General features: G+C 34.1%; 2 protein-coding genes and 1 long non-coding RNA gene across 3 annotated transcripts in view; 2 read left to right on the forward strand and 1 right to left on the reverse strand.

The window, feature by feature from the left end:
• LOC135841556 (uncharacterized) overlaps window positions 1–8762 on the reverse strand; it is a 29259-nt gene extending 20497 nt beyond the window's left edge. Inside the window, exon 1 of the long non-coding RNA XR_010557940.1 lies at window positions 8272–8762. This is a non-coding gene — a long non-coding RNA (uncharacterized LOC135841556). The remainder of the gene's footprint in view (window positions 1–8271) is intronic.
• The window catches only part of RpS10b (Ribosomal protein S10b), a 139639-nt gene that overhangs the window by 10331 nt on the left and 114155 nt on the right, over window positions 1–15153 (forward strand). The window lies entirely within an intron of this gene.
• The window catches only part of stw (straw), a 121001-nt gene that overhangs the window by 5636 nt on the left and 100212 nt on the right, over window positions 1–15153 (forward strand). The gene's annotated exons all lie outside the window — the stretch shown is intronic.

Consider the following 15153-nt stretch of genomic DNA (forward strand, 5'->3'; position numbering starts at 1 on the left):
AAAAGCCTCTGATGAAAAAATCCTGTTTGTGTACTTCTCAAAACACAAATTTTTGAAAATTTTTTCTAAAAAACGTAGGTATTATTTAACTTTTAAAGTTATAATTTTAGTGAAAAAATAAACTTCTTTGCATAAAAAATATCGTTTCTACGCCTCTCAAAATACAAATTTTCAAGAGCTTTCACCCTCACCTGGGCCTGTTCCCTTTCCTTTTTCAAAATTAACATCCTAAAAAAAATATTTTAAATTCTAAAATTTCAAGAGCCAAAAAATGAACTCACATAAAAAACATAATTTTTAATTTTCTCAAAATACAAATTTTTAGAAGTTTTTGGCCTCCCTTTGCTTGGGCCTGTCCTCTTTTTTTTAGCATCAACATCCTAAAAAAATTGCATCATTTTTGGGCCTTTTGAAATTAAATTTTCAAATACTTTTGCCCTTCTTTTGCTCGGGCCAATTTGTTTCTTTTTTAAATTTAGAAAATTAACGTTTTGGCTGTTGGCCCCCTAAAATCCAAAACAGATGAAAATTTTTATAATAGTCATTCAAGTGTCAAGTACATGTCCATTGTACATGCTGCTCAAGTGCCTGGAAGTAGTCGGTGTAAGATATGGCCTACTGATCAACTGGAATGATAATTGACAGGCCAACTAAGTAATAATTTGCTAGAGATTCAGGAAGTTGATGGAACTGAAGTCATAAAGCGATTCTCCTACCTTGGATCCATCATTGAGAACACTGGTGGATGTGACACAGGTGACACTTAGGGTACTACAAACCAGGTATGTCAGATGGCCATTTTGGTCCTGGTTTGATGAACTTAGCATTGCAGTACCTATATGGGAATTCGGCAAACTTAGCACTTCATTTTCGGGGTAAAAATAGTTTGAAATTGTGTGAAACTCACAGCATGTGCTCTAATTCAATGATTACTTTCATTCTATGCCAGAAATTCCGTCATAAAAACCTTGAATTGAAAAACAACAATTTTTGAAAGTGAGGAACAAAATGGGAGTCTGGCATACCTGGGTTACAGTACCTTAGTGACACTGAGACACATCACCGCTGCCAGCTCACCAAAACTGTGATGACTCGTTTGAAACAAATATGGACTGATTTAGGAATAAGCAGGACCCTTAAAATTTGACTAGTCAATGCGTTGGTCTTCTCTGTATTCCTGTACGCATTAGAGACTTGGACCAAATACTATCAACTAACAATACTAGCAACTCCATTTAAAATACATTGAGTGTTTTTGTCACTACAAGAGCGCGATCTGAACCACCTGGGTTAAAACTAACTCTTATCAAAAATGCTCCGATTGGTTGTTTTATAACTGGTTTGAATCTCGCACGTCCGCGAGATTTGAATCAGCATATCAGATGCGTGGGGTGAAATTAGTTTTGCACCAGGCCACTGGGAGGATAAAACACCATTTTTCGATGGAGTTGCCATAGTATTGTGAGTTGATAAAAAATATTTGCTTGGACCATTCACAAAGGGAATCAGTGACTGATCAAGCCGATCAAGGCGATGGAAATGTGGTGCTGGAGGCGACTGCTGAGAATTCCTTGGACAGCAAAAAGAACTAATGCCTCGATACTGAGTGAAATTGGTGTGACTAAACAACTATCTGTGGTGGTCCTTGGCCGGATACTCAAGTACTTTGGACAGTTCACAAGAGCGGATGCCATGGAGATGATATTTGTGCAAGGCAGAGTAGAAGGAGCCAGAGGATGATTGATCCTCAGCTCAGTGGACTGACTCCATTTGCAAGGCAACAGGCTGCAGCTTTGCCAAATGCAAGAGAAGCACACATGACAGAGAGCAGTAGCACAAATGCTCACCCCCAGGATTACATAACTGGAATGGTCACGAAACCCCCGTGCTGCGTGGGGTGATGCGTTATTATTATGATGATGGATACTATATTAATTTGCAAAATTGGTATTGTGATGCTATCGAAGGCTACTATACGGATCTCATGGAAGGACTTCATTACCATTACCAACCAGGAAGTATTAGCAAGAATAGGAGAGGAGCGGAAAGTTGTTGTAGAAGATATAAAGAATAGAAAGCTAAAGTATTTAGCTCATAAAATATAAGAAAACCGAAAACGGTATTTTCATGCTAGTGCAGGTACTGGGGAAAATTCAAGGAAGAACGACAAGAGGGAGGAAACGATCGGACTCGGAGATGTTAACAACAAAACAAACTCACTGGCCAACTCTCCCTGTAAGACCCTGAAAGAAACTATCAGATACGCTAATATACATATAGATGGAAGTATACGCTATCTCTTGTAAAGGAGTGCGACCAAGACGACGACCCATCTATCGGCAAATTTTCAGTCAACCCCGCTTCCCCTCCCCCTTCTCAAATACCTCTTCTATATAATTTTGTTCCTAGAAATTACGTTTGACCCGGCCTCCTATTGATTCTCAATGGTTCTGAGGTAGGTAAGTTCATTAATCATTTTTAGACATTTTAGGCTCATCACTTTCAAAAAATGTTGTCTGTGAGTCTTGGGAAAACTGAGCATATTTTTATTGAACAAAGTCAAGTACTTAGGTATACCCTTCCCCGCCATCATATAAAAGGAAAATCCACACTGATCCTCCTACTCTTTCTAATTTCTGTTCCACTGGTGACGGATGGTTTTATATACCTACACTTATCTTTTCATTCTGACTCTCTAATAATTTTGCTCTGAGAATTTGTGAAACTCCATCAAAATTTGGCATGTTTTTTCTGAAAATTTTGAGTTTTGATTCACGAATAAGGCACTATCGAAGTGATTGAGGTGTTTAATGCCATTTGTCAAATTGACGAATTGAAAAAGGGTAGTATATAAATATATGAAGAGTGATATTCCAAAACTCGCTTTGTCCATTTTTGTCAAAGTTGAGTTTTCAGCGGTACCTGGTAGATGAAGTATTAACTCACATTCCTACATCATCAACCTACCAAAATGAGGTGTTAAAGTCACCTAAATAACCAATTCAGTAAAAATTTTTTAAAAAAATAATGTTCCAAAACGCGCTTTGTGCATTTTCATTGAAATTTTTTTCAGCAGTATTTAGTGGATGAAATGTATACCTACACTCCTACATCATAAATCCACCCAAATAAAGTGCTAAACTCGCCTAAAAATCCAATTTACCCGTTTAAAGGGAAACTGTTTTTCCTCTCTCCTGAAAAGTTGTGAAAATGGACAAAGCGAGTTTTGGAATATCACTCTTCATATGCTTTGATTATTCGTATTACTTGTGAAGATTTTTGTGAACCACCGGTTTGGATAAATTCAATATTTTCTTACTCATGTTACGTGAGATATACCTACGTTGGCGTACAAAATGAATGGCACTCATGTATACAATAATTTAGCCAAATCGGTTCAATATTTTCTATCGAATGGTTAAGGTCAACACGAAGCTCACGTGGGAATTAGCTAGCAGCTATATAGGCATAAATGCGAATAAATATCTCACGATACCATTCGCGATTTATGCGTACAATACAATTCCGAACGCACTCAAACAGTACAGATACCCTAGATGAGACTTCTACATATTTTGCACATTTGAAAAACCTCGCCTAATTATGGCATCACTGCTGCGAACTAATTAGTTCGACGAAAATATCGCCTTAAGTAACGGTGACTCGTTATGAATTTTGTCAAATGCGATTTTTCACCGAATTACTCAACCGTTTGGCCTGAAAAACGACTCTGGCGACGAAAAAATTACCTATATGGTACACACGGAACAATACACCACGTATCACTGGCTGCACATAAAGATATACCTTTACCTGCCTACTGCACGCGAGTCGGTGTAATTTAAAAATATATCATCGAAAGTAAACGTGTTTAAAAATAAATCGAAAAACCGGTAAGGTTTAACTTGAACTACATATTTTATTCACCGACTAAACTAGAAAACATGTTTCAATTATCTGTATGGATCACATTGTTTCTCGTATTCTTTACCGGTAACCGAAGCGCACGTTCGAAGTTGAAAGGTGAATACCACCGGAGGATTTATTACTTACTACTGTACTATACAATATAGTTCATTTTGTATCTCGTATAGGATAGAAAAAAAAGTGTAAAATACATTTTTCTAGGTAAAGATTAATAACCATAAGAGACTACCGGTATGAAGACTGTAATTTCAATGGTAGATATGTATAAGTGCGAATTATCTGGATTTAGAATGAAAAAAAGAACCAAAAAAAAAAAAAAGAAAAAAATGGTTGCAATGTCTTAATTAATAACAAACCGTTAACGGTCACAGGCGTCATGATTTATGAGCCGTTCGTAACCGACAAGTGTTTCCGAGCAATTTCACGCTTCGGTGGATTGGATACCTCATCGTGTGGATGGACCTTTCATCTACATAGAATTTTTCACCTCCGTATAACGGCATGTCAATTGGCAAGTCCTTTAGGGCAGGAGATGAAGAAGAGGAAAAAAATCAAGAAGTGTTTACACAACGTGGCGTCATCGAAGTCGATGGCGAAAGTATCCATAGGTTGCGGATCGCAGCGAATCCTCTTCTCTTTGCCGCCCTCTCATCACATATGCGGTTGGAAACCGAACATTATGACGAGTTAAAAAGTCATACGTATTAGAATAAAAACCTTACTTTAGCGAGACGTATTTGGCGATGAGAAAGTAGACAAATGGTATATCGATCATACATTTAATGACCTTAAACCAACGCACCGCGATACCTTGTAATTAACCAATAAGCTATGCATTTTCACTAATTTCTCGTCATTTTATCCTACACTCGGGGCTGAGAAGAGTATCTGAAAAATTTTACCAGCAGGTGAATTCGTTCGCTGATATAAGTATTTGAAAAAAAACAAAACAAAATACCTAACACCAACTCGAATAAACAGAAATGTACCCTGGGACGGTTTCAGAATTCAGATTTTTAAATTGCTCAAATTCTCTTCTTGCACCCGGGTGATGAGTCCCGGCATGACGAAAACTCTGGTATTTTGATAATTATACGTGTACGTACTCAGCAAATGGGTATTTCACTTTTTTCAGTCATTCTTGAATCTCAACATGTCTTTCATTTTCTGTATGTATAGACAGAAATAAACCAAAAGGAAGAGAACGGGGAGGAGAATCAACACGTCTTTCTTTGGAGTTTATAGAGTTTTATTGAAATTACATATCTACTAATTTTTTAGAAACTCGAATATTCCAGCTAAAAGATTCAAACGTGTCTGCGTTGTGTTTTCTAACTCCAGGTAACATCAAATTCAGTCTTTGATGAGTTGATCCTCTCATATACTTATCTCTAAAATCGACCTCTGTTTCATGTGTAAAATTTCCAGCCATTCAGGAGCTGATTTTTTTCCCTAAATGACTTGTACATAACCAAAATTTCAGCTTTCCAAGCAGATTTTTATTTTTTATGACATTTGCAAAAAAAAGTATTATTTCACATTTAGGCCCTTCTATGAAAATATTTACAAAATGGGAAATTTCAATGCCTATGTTTACCTCAATTCGATTCAATTTTTAGTTATTCATGAAAAATTATCCAAAATTGAATTTTTAAAAATTTCCTAAAAAGCAAAAAAATAGAACTCAGTGCTCAAAATTTGGTTTGGTGGTTGCTTGATTTTTTCTCTTTCTTCCTTGTAAAACTTTTTGAAAATTTCATTCAAGAAGTGATCTTAATGATAAAATAGAAGGTGAAAAAAACGTCTCTGATGATGAATACTTGGTGTTTGATAAGCTTTGCACTAATAAATAGTAAAAACTGAGAAGCAAGAGTTATTTTTCCTAATTTAACAACTTCTCGCTAAAAGGTTCCTTTTTACCTTTAACTTAATTTATCATTTTTCGACATTTTCACAAAAAGTTATTGCAGCCATTTCACAATTGCCATTCCATTCAATTTTGATGACGTGATTTTTCTGCATAAAATGAAAGATTAATAAAATCTTCCGATTCTAAAGCATCAGTCTTTTTAATGCAATAAAAAAATAGATATGATCAATTCATTTACATACATTATTCGAATGCCACCGGTTTTAAAAACAAATAAAAGTTAAATTTTTGAAAAAAATGTTTTAAATCCCCTTTAAAACCGAAATTTCAGCCGTCCAAATGGATTTTCCCACCAATTTTTGACAAATTGTTTAAAATTGCCAAGTATTTTGTCCCCTATTGTATGGAAAATTTTCATTTTTCTCAAAATCAAGAAGTGTCGTAAATTTCTTATTAAAAAATTGTGAGCCAATGTTGAATTTTTAAAAATTTGACAACAATCAAAAAAGGAAATTGAGCAACTGAAATTTGATCTGAAAGCATAATTTGAGTACCTATTTTTCTTCATTCAGTCGATCCAACTGTTTCAACAGTTTCCAGGGTTTTTCATCCAGTTTATTGAATTTCGAATACCTACTCAATGAAGAAAATTGAATTTTTCTGGAGACTTCGATTAGCTGAGTATGATGCTCGTCCAATTCAATTCAGTAAAAAATGATTTAATAAGTTTCGGAATTACATTTTCAAAAAATTGAAAAAATACAGGTAATTAAAATGTCTCAGCAAGTCAAAGATTTAAAAATTAATTTTCGAGTCTTTTGAAATGTCAGAGAATTATTTTTATAAAATATGTGTATACGCGTAGAGACAAGAAGGGATTAGTCAATAGGCATTGATTTTAGACTGTTATGGGGTACAAGTTAAGGCAACTATACGTACCAAATTTTGATATCAAGTGCAAAATTTTGATCTGCAGAAGATGTAGTGGGTCCCAAATTTACTTCAAAAGAAAAATCCTTTCTACAGTAAATGGCCAATAAATATCTCGAGAGCTTGGAAAAATTTTGAGATAATCAAATGTGGGGCTTCTGGAATCTAAAGCCAAAACAGGTGCTCCTTTTAATTTTGGGGTCCTAAATCCTATAGTAAAATATTTATTCTGCCGTGCAACGCATCTTTAGATATTCGAAACTACACCCAAGGTGGAGAAATCAATCTGATATCATTCGTAAATTTAAATTCTGACATTTTTTATACCATCCAACTTTCGTGGAACCAATTCAAAGCCGGAGGATAAGAAAATAGATACTTAGGTGATATCCCCTTGCAAGAAAGTCGTCGAATTTAGGGATGGATTCAAAAACTGATCTATTTGCTATAATACCTACACCTTCGTCATCGATCGATTATGCGCAAAATGTGAATGTAATTAATCTCACCGGTTAATTTGTTAATCGAAATATTATAACCCGGTGATTATTTAATTGATCATTTACGCCATGTAGTGAAATTTGTTCCACATACTCGCCTCTCGTACGTAAAAAAAATGCAAGTATGAATAAATTATTATACCCCCTCGACTACGGTAATATACGTTAATCGTTCCGCAAACAGGTACTGGTTCATTTTCAACGTAGGTAATAAAAATAAGGAATATATAACAAATTATAAAACGAATTTAAACCGTCATCGTGCTGCACAAACCTATAAATGTCGCGTTTGCGTCTTAAGAAACCGCGTAAATTTACCGTAACCTTATGAAATATTCTAATTGAAAATGCTCTCTCCATCTCTGTCTATCTTTGTTCAGTATTTTATTCAATAGTAACAGTAAGTGAACATTATGGTACATTTTTAAAAAACTAAACAGTTTTTTCACTCTCATAGACCATATACGATAAAGCACGTGATTTACCATATTAGCCTTGACTTTCTTTCAAGTTGGACAAACTTCTCTATATTTTTCTCTCTTAATCAATTGCATTAAGTTCTTTTACACAAACGTCATTCATGGTTAATGTATATCTCACCATATGAAAGCGAAATAGGTATCTGCAATAGCGCATGCAATATTACCCTATAGTGTCGGTAGGAAGGGTACTTCATACGACGTTAATTATCTATAATCGGATAGGTACATACCTATTTTGTGTCGCATTCGCAGTGCATTGTCTGCATTTAAAATTCTTTTGCTGAGAGTTTCTCGTGAGTATACCCGGTTTTTAATCGTTTCCATCTAATGACCTTCCTTTGGTCTGTGCTTCTTACAGATCGCTGGGGATTAATGCTACGAAGTATTGTAATTGTTTCATAGACGACATTCTTTGTGCGATTGTTTAGATTCAAGTTCAAGTTCAGTCGATCGGGTTTAGTGGGTTAGTGAAGTTGAAACTTGAGACTTGCACTTCATTATACTTAGTAGATTCACTTTTACCTCGATGATTATTTAATTGTTTATGTTTCAAGAGACTTACCATGTGGCAAGGTGTTTTAAGATCAGTATTTCTGATTGGCGAGATCGCATCGACTTGAATTTTATAAGCTTCAGTGTTGTTTTAAAGTTCGTATAGCTTGAAAAATAAGACACCCGGTTGACGTTCTCAGAGCTGATTCAATTGATGCAAAAATCCAAATTAAGATGAATGTGAACTGACTGAAAATTAAGACCCCCTCAACCGAAGTCCAAAGTTCCTCAAGCTGAGAAAATGATTTCACCATTGATTTATCATGAAGTACTGAAGTAGGTATTGATGGGAAAAAATAATAAACAAGGTGCACAACCGACACATCAGAAATATATTTCTCACCATACTGATTACAGTAGCTGTTACAATATCTGTCCCTGTCCGGCTACTTGCGATAAATTCGAAGAATGATTTATGAGGTCGATTATTAGAACCTTATGAACACTACAAACACGTGACCGAGTGAATAAATTCGTCGTCGTCGTCGCCAGCCACGACCAAGTTAGGAATAAACGACATGTACGGATCGAACGACATTACTCTGCGTGATTCGCTCGCCCACGTATCTATTCATTAGTGTACAAATAAAACAAAATAAATCCAATAAAGAAACCTATAGCATTAAAAAAGCCAGAAGCAGAATATTTTCAGATACCTTGAACTACATCGTACCATTATGTGCGGCGATTGACTGACATTTATTAACGAACTTTGATATGACATCAGCATCGGCAGGTGTATTGATGAACTGGTAGGTACCTTTGGGATTGGGATGTTGCGATGGCGATGTGTTCGTGAACAGCGTGTGTCGCAAAAACGTGCTAATTTATATGCGAATTAACTCACCTTGTCGCAGGTCAACTTATTTTCTCGTCAAATTTAACATCGTGTAAGGTACCTATCTGCCGACATGAAGAGAAATTCGTGTTGGAAAAATGTTTTGTAAAACTTCCTCTTTGCTGAGATAAGTATACTTAGGTACTTATTTTCCTGAATTTTTTTAATTCATTGAATTTACATTTAATTATTTATCCAAGTGTGAATATGTCTGCACCTATAGATTTTGTCTCAGTTGGTTCGAGAATTCGTCATATACACGACTCGAAATTTCCATTCAAGTTTCAAGTTTTCATTGGCAAATTCAGAAAACTTAAAAAAACTTATAATTTTTCAACTTGACGACAACATAAACTTTTTTTTTTTGAAAGAATAATAAACGCGATTTCGTCTCAGATCTTTTAACATGACGACGAGGCATTTTCTCCAACTTTTTGCCTCTCGAAAGCTGAAAAGATATTTCAACGTTAACGAACTTTTTATTATATTAGTTGACATTTTAATACAAGTAAATGCCACTTAAATAGGCGTTTCTTTCTCTTTCGCGTGGGATGAACGAGTGAGTTCTTGTATTCATTTTTTCAACTCCATTTTTGAAATGAGATTTTTTTATTGATTTTTCTCAATTTGGAGAAAAAGAAAGAGAATTAAATATTGATTTAAAAACATTAATTATAGTTGAAAATTACCAGGTGTAGTTCCTTATCAAGACGAACTATTATTATCGTTGTTGTTGTTTTTCATCAAAGCATAGTAATCCATAATTAAGGTAGGTAGCTCCCAAAAAATTTCAGTTACCTACCCGAATGAAAAATTGATGATCTTGGAGGATTTAAAATAGTAGATATTTTTTCCTCGTGTGAAAAGTATGAATAGAAGATTTTCTAGAGTTTTAGCTGCTCAATCGCTCTTTTCGAGATTTTGGGGCATTTTTTGTGGGAAAAAAATGAAATAAGACTACAATTTTTTTCACATACGAGCTTGTCAAAAAATAACCTCAAAAAGAGTTTGTAAATGAAATAATTGTGACCTGGAAAGGAGATTCTCAAAGATAAGTAGCTGCCTTTGCCTAGTTGCGCATTTCGAAATTCAATGAAATGTTTTGAAGAAATTTGAGTTCAAAAAACACAATAATTTTTCCCATTCATGTCACAAGGAAGCCCTCAAAATGTGTTGATATTTGAAACGTGAACCATTTTGAAATTTCATCTGTACATTCTTGCAAGTTGTGGATATACCTAATTAGTTGAAAGATTGATCCTTCCTTATATATTAAAAGACTTTGTTGAAAACCTGGTGACAGTCCGTCAGCCTTTCCTACTGAACCGATTTTGCTCCAATTTTTTAGTGTGCGTAGCATACTATTGGTTTCGCTTTGAGAAATTGAAATTTCAATTGCAATGAATGTTCTCTTAAGCTATCCAACCGTTTTTTGTACCTATTGGACACCATTTGAGAATCAATAAGGCGGAGGGTATAGATTTATTTTCATTCAATTCGGATGGGTAATTGCTGAGTAATTGCAATTTTAGTTCATTATTTTAATGCATAAATTCCTAAAAAAGGAGAAAGGGGACTTGTAAACCACCTGCCGCTCATTGTACCCTGCTATACCCCCAGCCTTATCCCTTCATCATTTTATAAACAGCTGCGTTGCATTGTACCCTGTTACACCCCCAGTCTGCCAGCTGTGTATTTCAAGTGGGAGTGGCTTGGTGGGGTGTTTACCAAACAAATATATTATTTTAATGCCTTAACCCTCGTAGTGAAGTGGTGGCTGAGTGGATAGGGCATGTAGGTAGGAATAGGAAATTTAGGGACCCAGGTTCGAATCCCCGTGAGGTAAGTAGGTAGGTGACAGATTTTTCGTAGGAAAATTGGATAGGTAAATGCTTTGGAGTTACCTATGGAGTACATGATAATGGGGAAAAAATAATGCTGAAATTGGGTTATGATTTATGAATTATGATATCATTTGCTAACTAAAATTTCATTTCATTAATTTTTTGTCTACCTATAGCCATAAGTATAGTAAGAATTACCTTGACATGAATAATTTTTAACTTTTTACTTATAATTTAAAAATTACTTCAAAATGAGTAATTAAACTAATTTTTGTACAATTGAAACATGAAATTTTTATTATCATGATTTAGTAAAAATTATTAAAACAAAATGATTTTTACTATTGGTACCTATAGCAAAATTTATTAAAATGATAATTTTTACTAAATGATTACAGTAAAAATTATTAAATGGGATCTGGTACTTAATTGTGCTAAATACCAGTATTTAGTTAAATTTTTTTGTAAAAATTACCCATATTTTTTTTCGTGTAATTTAGAGGCAATTCAAATTCTTAACATATTTTATAAGATTTAATTCTTAATTTAGAATAAAAAGCAAGTTCTGAAAGTTGGTTTGAAAATTTATAAATTTGAAGACAATGGAAATTCTAAAAAAAATAGTATGAAAATTTGTATTTAGAGACGCTGAGAATTCCAAAAATTGATTAAAAGTTCTGTAAGTTGCAGATAATGTGAACTTGAAAATTATAAAAAATAAGTATTGTAATATTTATGAACAAGATGAGAATTCTGAAAAATTGGAGGCAATGTAAATTCCAAAAATTGAGTAAACGTTTTACAATTTGTGAACAATATGAACTTGAAAATTGAATTTGAAATTTTTTAATTTAAAGACAATAAGAATTCTGAAAAATTATTCAAAATTTGACTATTTAGAGGCAATGTGAATTCTAAAAATTGATTGCAAATTTCCTAACTCAGCAGCAATGCAAAATTCTGAAAATTTATTGAAAACTTTATGAAATTGTAGCAATGGGGAATTCGGGAAATTGATTTGAAATTTTGTAAATTTTAAAACAATGCAAACTATGAAAAACAACTAGAAATTTCTTAATTTAGAAGCAATACAAGCTTATAAATTATTCTGAAATACCTATTGTAATTTGGAAAATATGAAAACACCGAAAAACAATTATTATTTTGAAGCAGTGAGAGTTTCAAAAATTCTCATTACTGTGACATGGTTGATTCACTTATGCACTACCTAGATGTAATAACGGTTATAGCTGTAGAAAAGGCAGCTAGCTACGCACACTTTGCAGCTAAGCTTTGCTTAGCTGTCTAGTTTTTAAACGTTACTTATTACACGTAAGGTGTGTTATGAAACATTTAGATTCCAAAATTATTTAGTTTAAGCCCAAAAAATTAAAAATGCAATATTTTGAACAATTTCAACTTCGATCTTTCATTTTGTGGCAGAATATTTTCATTTGCTATATCTACCTAAATGAAAATAGATATTTAGGTAGGTACCTAACCTATTTCAGACATTTTTGGAAAATAATTTTTGTCGTTGAACTCATTTTATTGCTCACTAAAACGAACTTTCGAAGTCTTATAAAATATTCAAGGTTAGCACAAGAGCAATACGTAGATACATTTGACAAAAAATTCACTGGGATGAATTTCGATTCTCTCTGATATCGATGTTGAGTATCAATAAAGAATCCCCACAATTTTCATCACTTATGGACCACAGATTCTCCACAATATTGCCTACAATATTGTTTTAATGCACTGTTTTTTATCAACGTAGCAGCCTTCGATGATCTAAATACTCGTACAACTTAAGAGACCATGTTGGACTTTTTTTTTTGGTGTGTATGCATAGCCTTCGATAATGTTATAAGTAAGACGTTTACATACACAATGCAATGGTAAAGATTATTTGCACTTAATGATAGGGTTCTGGTTGGGAATTTATTCGTATACGAGGTATTCTGTATAAAACGTCATGTTTGCCTTTCGCCATTGTTGAATCGATGGTCGTTCTTAAGACATTAATGACACGATCTTACACGTTCGGTGGCATTTAAAAAGTATCTATACGTAAGTATTCTCAGCGTGAGATATTTTCACGATGGTATCAACGTGTAACTAAATAAAGATACATCTCACTGCGGAATGATATTGTAAACTGAAAACTTAATCGGTAGAGGGCTGCGGGTCTTGTAAATAGTAAGTATCGAGTGTACCTAATATCATGATAGTAATATAGTAAATAAGCTCGCGATTTGATAAATTACACGAGCAACGCGACGTGGTGTTTATAAGGAGTTATACTGTTTTCATAATTACGTGTAGGTACATGGAGCTTTGGGAATACTTATAAGAAGTCTTTGATGATAGTATTCCCATAATAGAGAATTCCAACTCAATTTGGATAACAGCGTATGTCGATACCTACTAACAACGTTTCCTTGAGAATTTAGATAATCTCTGTACCGCGAATAATACACATTTCAACGTTAATCCAGACGAATTGTATTTTCCATTATGGTATATATTTATTCGTTACTATTCGTCTAGATTTATAGTATTACAGCATATTGGTAAAATGCGTATTCTAATGTCTATATTAAACCAAATTATGTTGGTATAGGTAGCTAGCTACGTACTAACTGGATACCTGCTTAGGTACCTAGTCCATGTTATGTTTGGAAATGAAGTAAAATCAACATTTCCCGATCAATACCTACACATTACATATGTATATAAATTAATATTAGTGGCAGAATATACTCGTTAAAAAAAGGTGGATTTTCTTTTATGGAAATCAAATAGGTGTAGGTACGAAGGTACATGCACTAGAAGCGTGCACAAACACATCTAACGTTACTTATGTCCGTTTACCTATTATAATAATTTGCAACAAATGCTGGTCGATTAAATAGCTCATACATGTCGCAAGGTACCATAATCCCGCACACTCCATTCATGTGGAAGATAGCGCACGTTTGTGTTAACCACAACCATACCACCTATCTTATTACGGGGTATTATTTGTGCATTTTTTTTCTTTTTTTTTTTTACATACGTAGGTACAAAAGAACCAAGTAAACCCATTTGGTTTTCGCATGCTCGTTAACGCTTTTAATGGATTTACTAATGAGATGTGTAATGTGTGAAATTTTCTATTCGATTTTGAAACGTCGACCAGACGTCGAGTCGTCGGCTATCGGAATGTCGATGATGTTGCGTATCTCGTGCGTGAATATCCAAGATGAAAATTAGACCCGAGTATTATGAGCTGATACCTACCTGCTACCGATGTAATAATTATGTTGGCTACGGAGACCAATGCGTATACCTATTTATACCTTGATGTGTGGTTCAAATGGCATTGTACAGTGAAAATTTGCTGATAAAGATGAAAGAACTGAGTGCAGATTCACTATCGTTCGTTATATGTAGTTGCGCCAATTTCATGGATACCGAGTCTGTGGCGTGTCTGCGGCTTGAATTTTAACGCGCTTGTTCTGATTTTTCGCTCGACTTTTTGCTAATTTAGATCGACATTAGCAAAAAGTCGTGTTTGTGGTGATGTATTCGAAAAGGAAAACGTTTTGTCTCGAAAGTTCGGAGATATTGCTTATATTTTATTTGGAGAAGAAAAAGGGAAATTTATGTCGTGGGTCAAGTCTTGCAGAACATCGTTTTTCCAGATTCGAATTATAAAGTAGGTAATTAATACAGGGACGGTTATAACTTCCTATTCCCATATTAATTTTATTGATAAATATCTATGTGGTTTTTCTTTTGTTCTTCGATGACTTGATTCCTATAAAGAGGTATCATCGTGACCCTAGCTCTCACGGGATAGGATTTAGGGGTAATCTGCATAGCACCTAATACTCGGTTTTCCAGAAATAGACCTACTTTGAAAATTGAAGGGGCAGGTAGGTACCTAAATTTTCAAAAATTTAAATTTATTATTATACAAAATTGAGATGCACTGAAAAATTAATGTTCCCCATTGCATTTTCAAATTCAGGGATATAGATATATAGGTCGTTTTGTAAGAGAATATCTTTTGTCCACCCTGAAAAGTTGTACCTAACCCCTAATAAATCAAACGCCTCTCAAAATACATATTTATACTTAAGTATTCTAAATATTGGTCTGAACTTAATTTCTCGGGGGTCTTATATTGAGAAAAATTGAATGAATGAATGAATGAATGAAT

Source organism: Planococcus citri, chromosome 3, assembly GCF_950023065.1.
Source record: "Planococcus citri chromosome 3, ihPlaCitr1.1, whole genome shotgun sequence".
NCBI lineage: Eukaryota > Metazoa > Arthropoda > Insecta > Hemiptera > Pseudococcidae > Planococcus > Planococcus citri.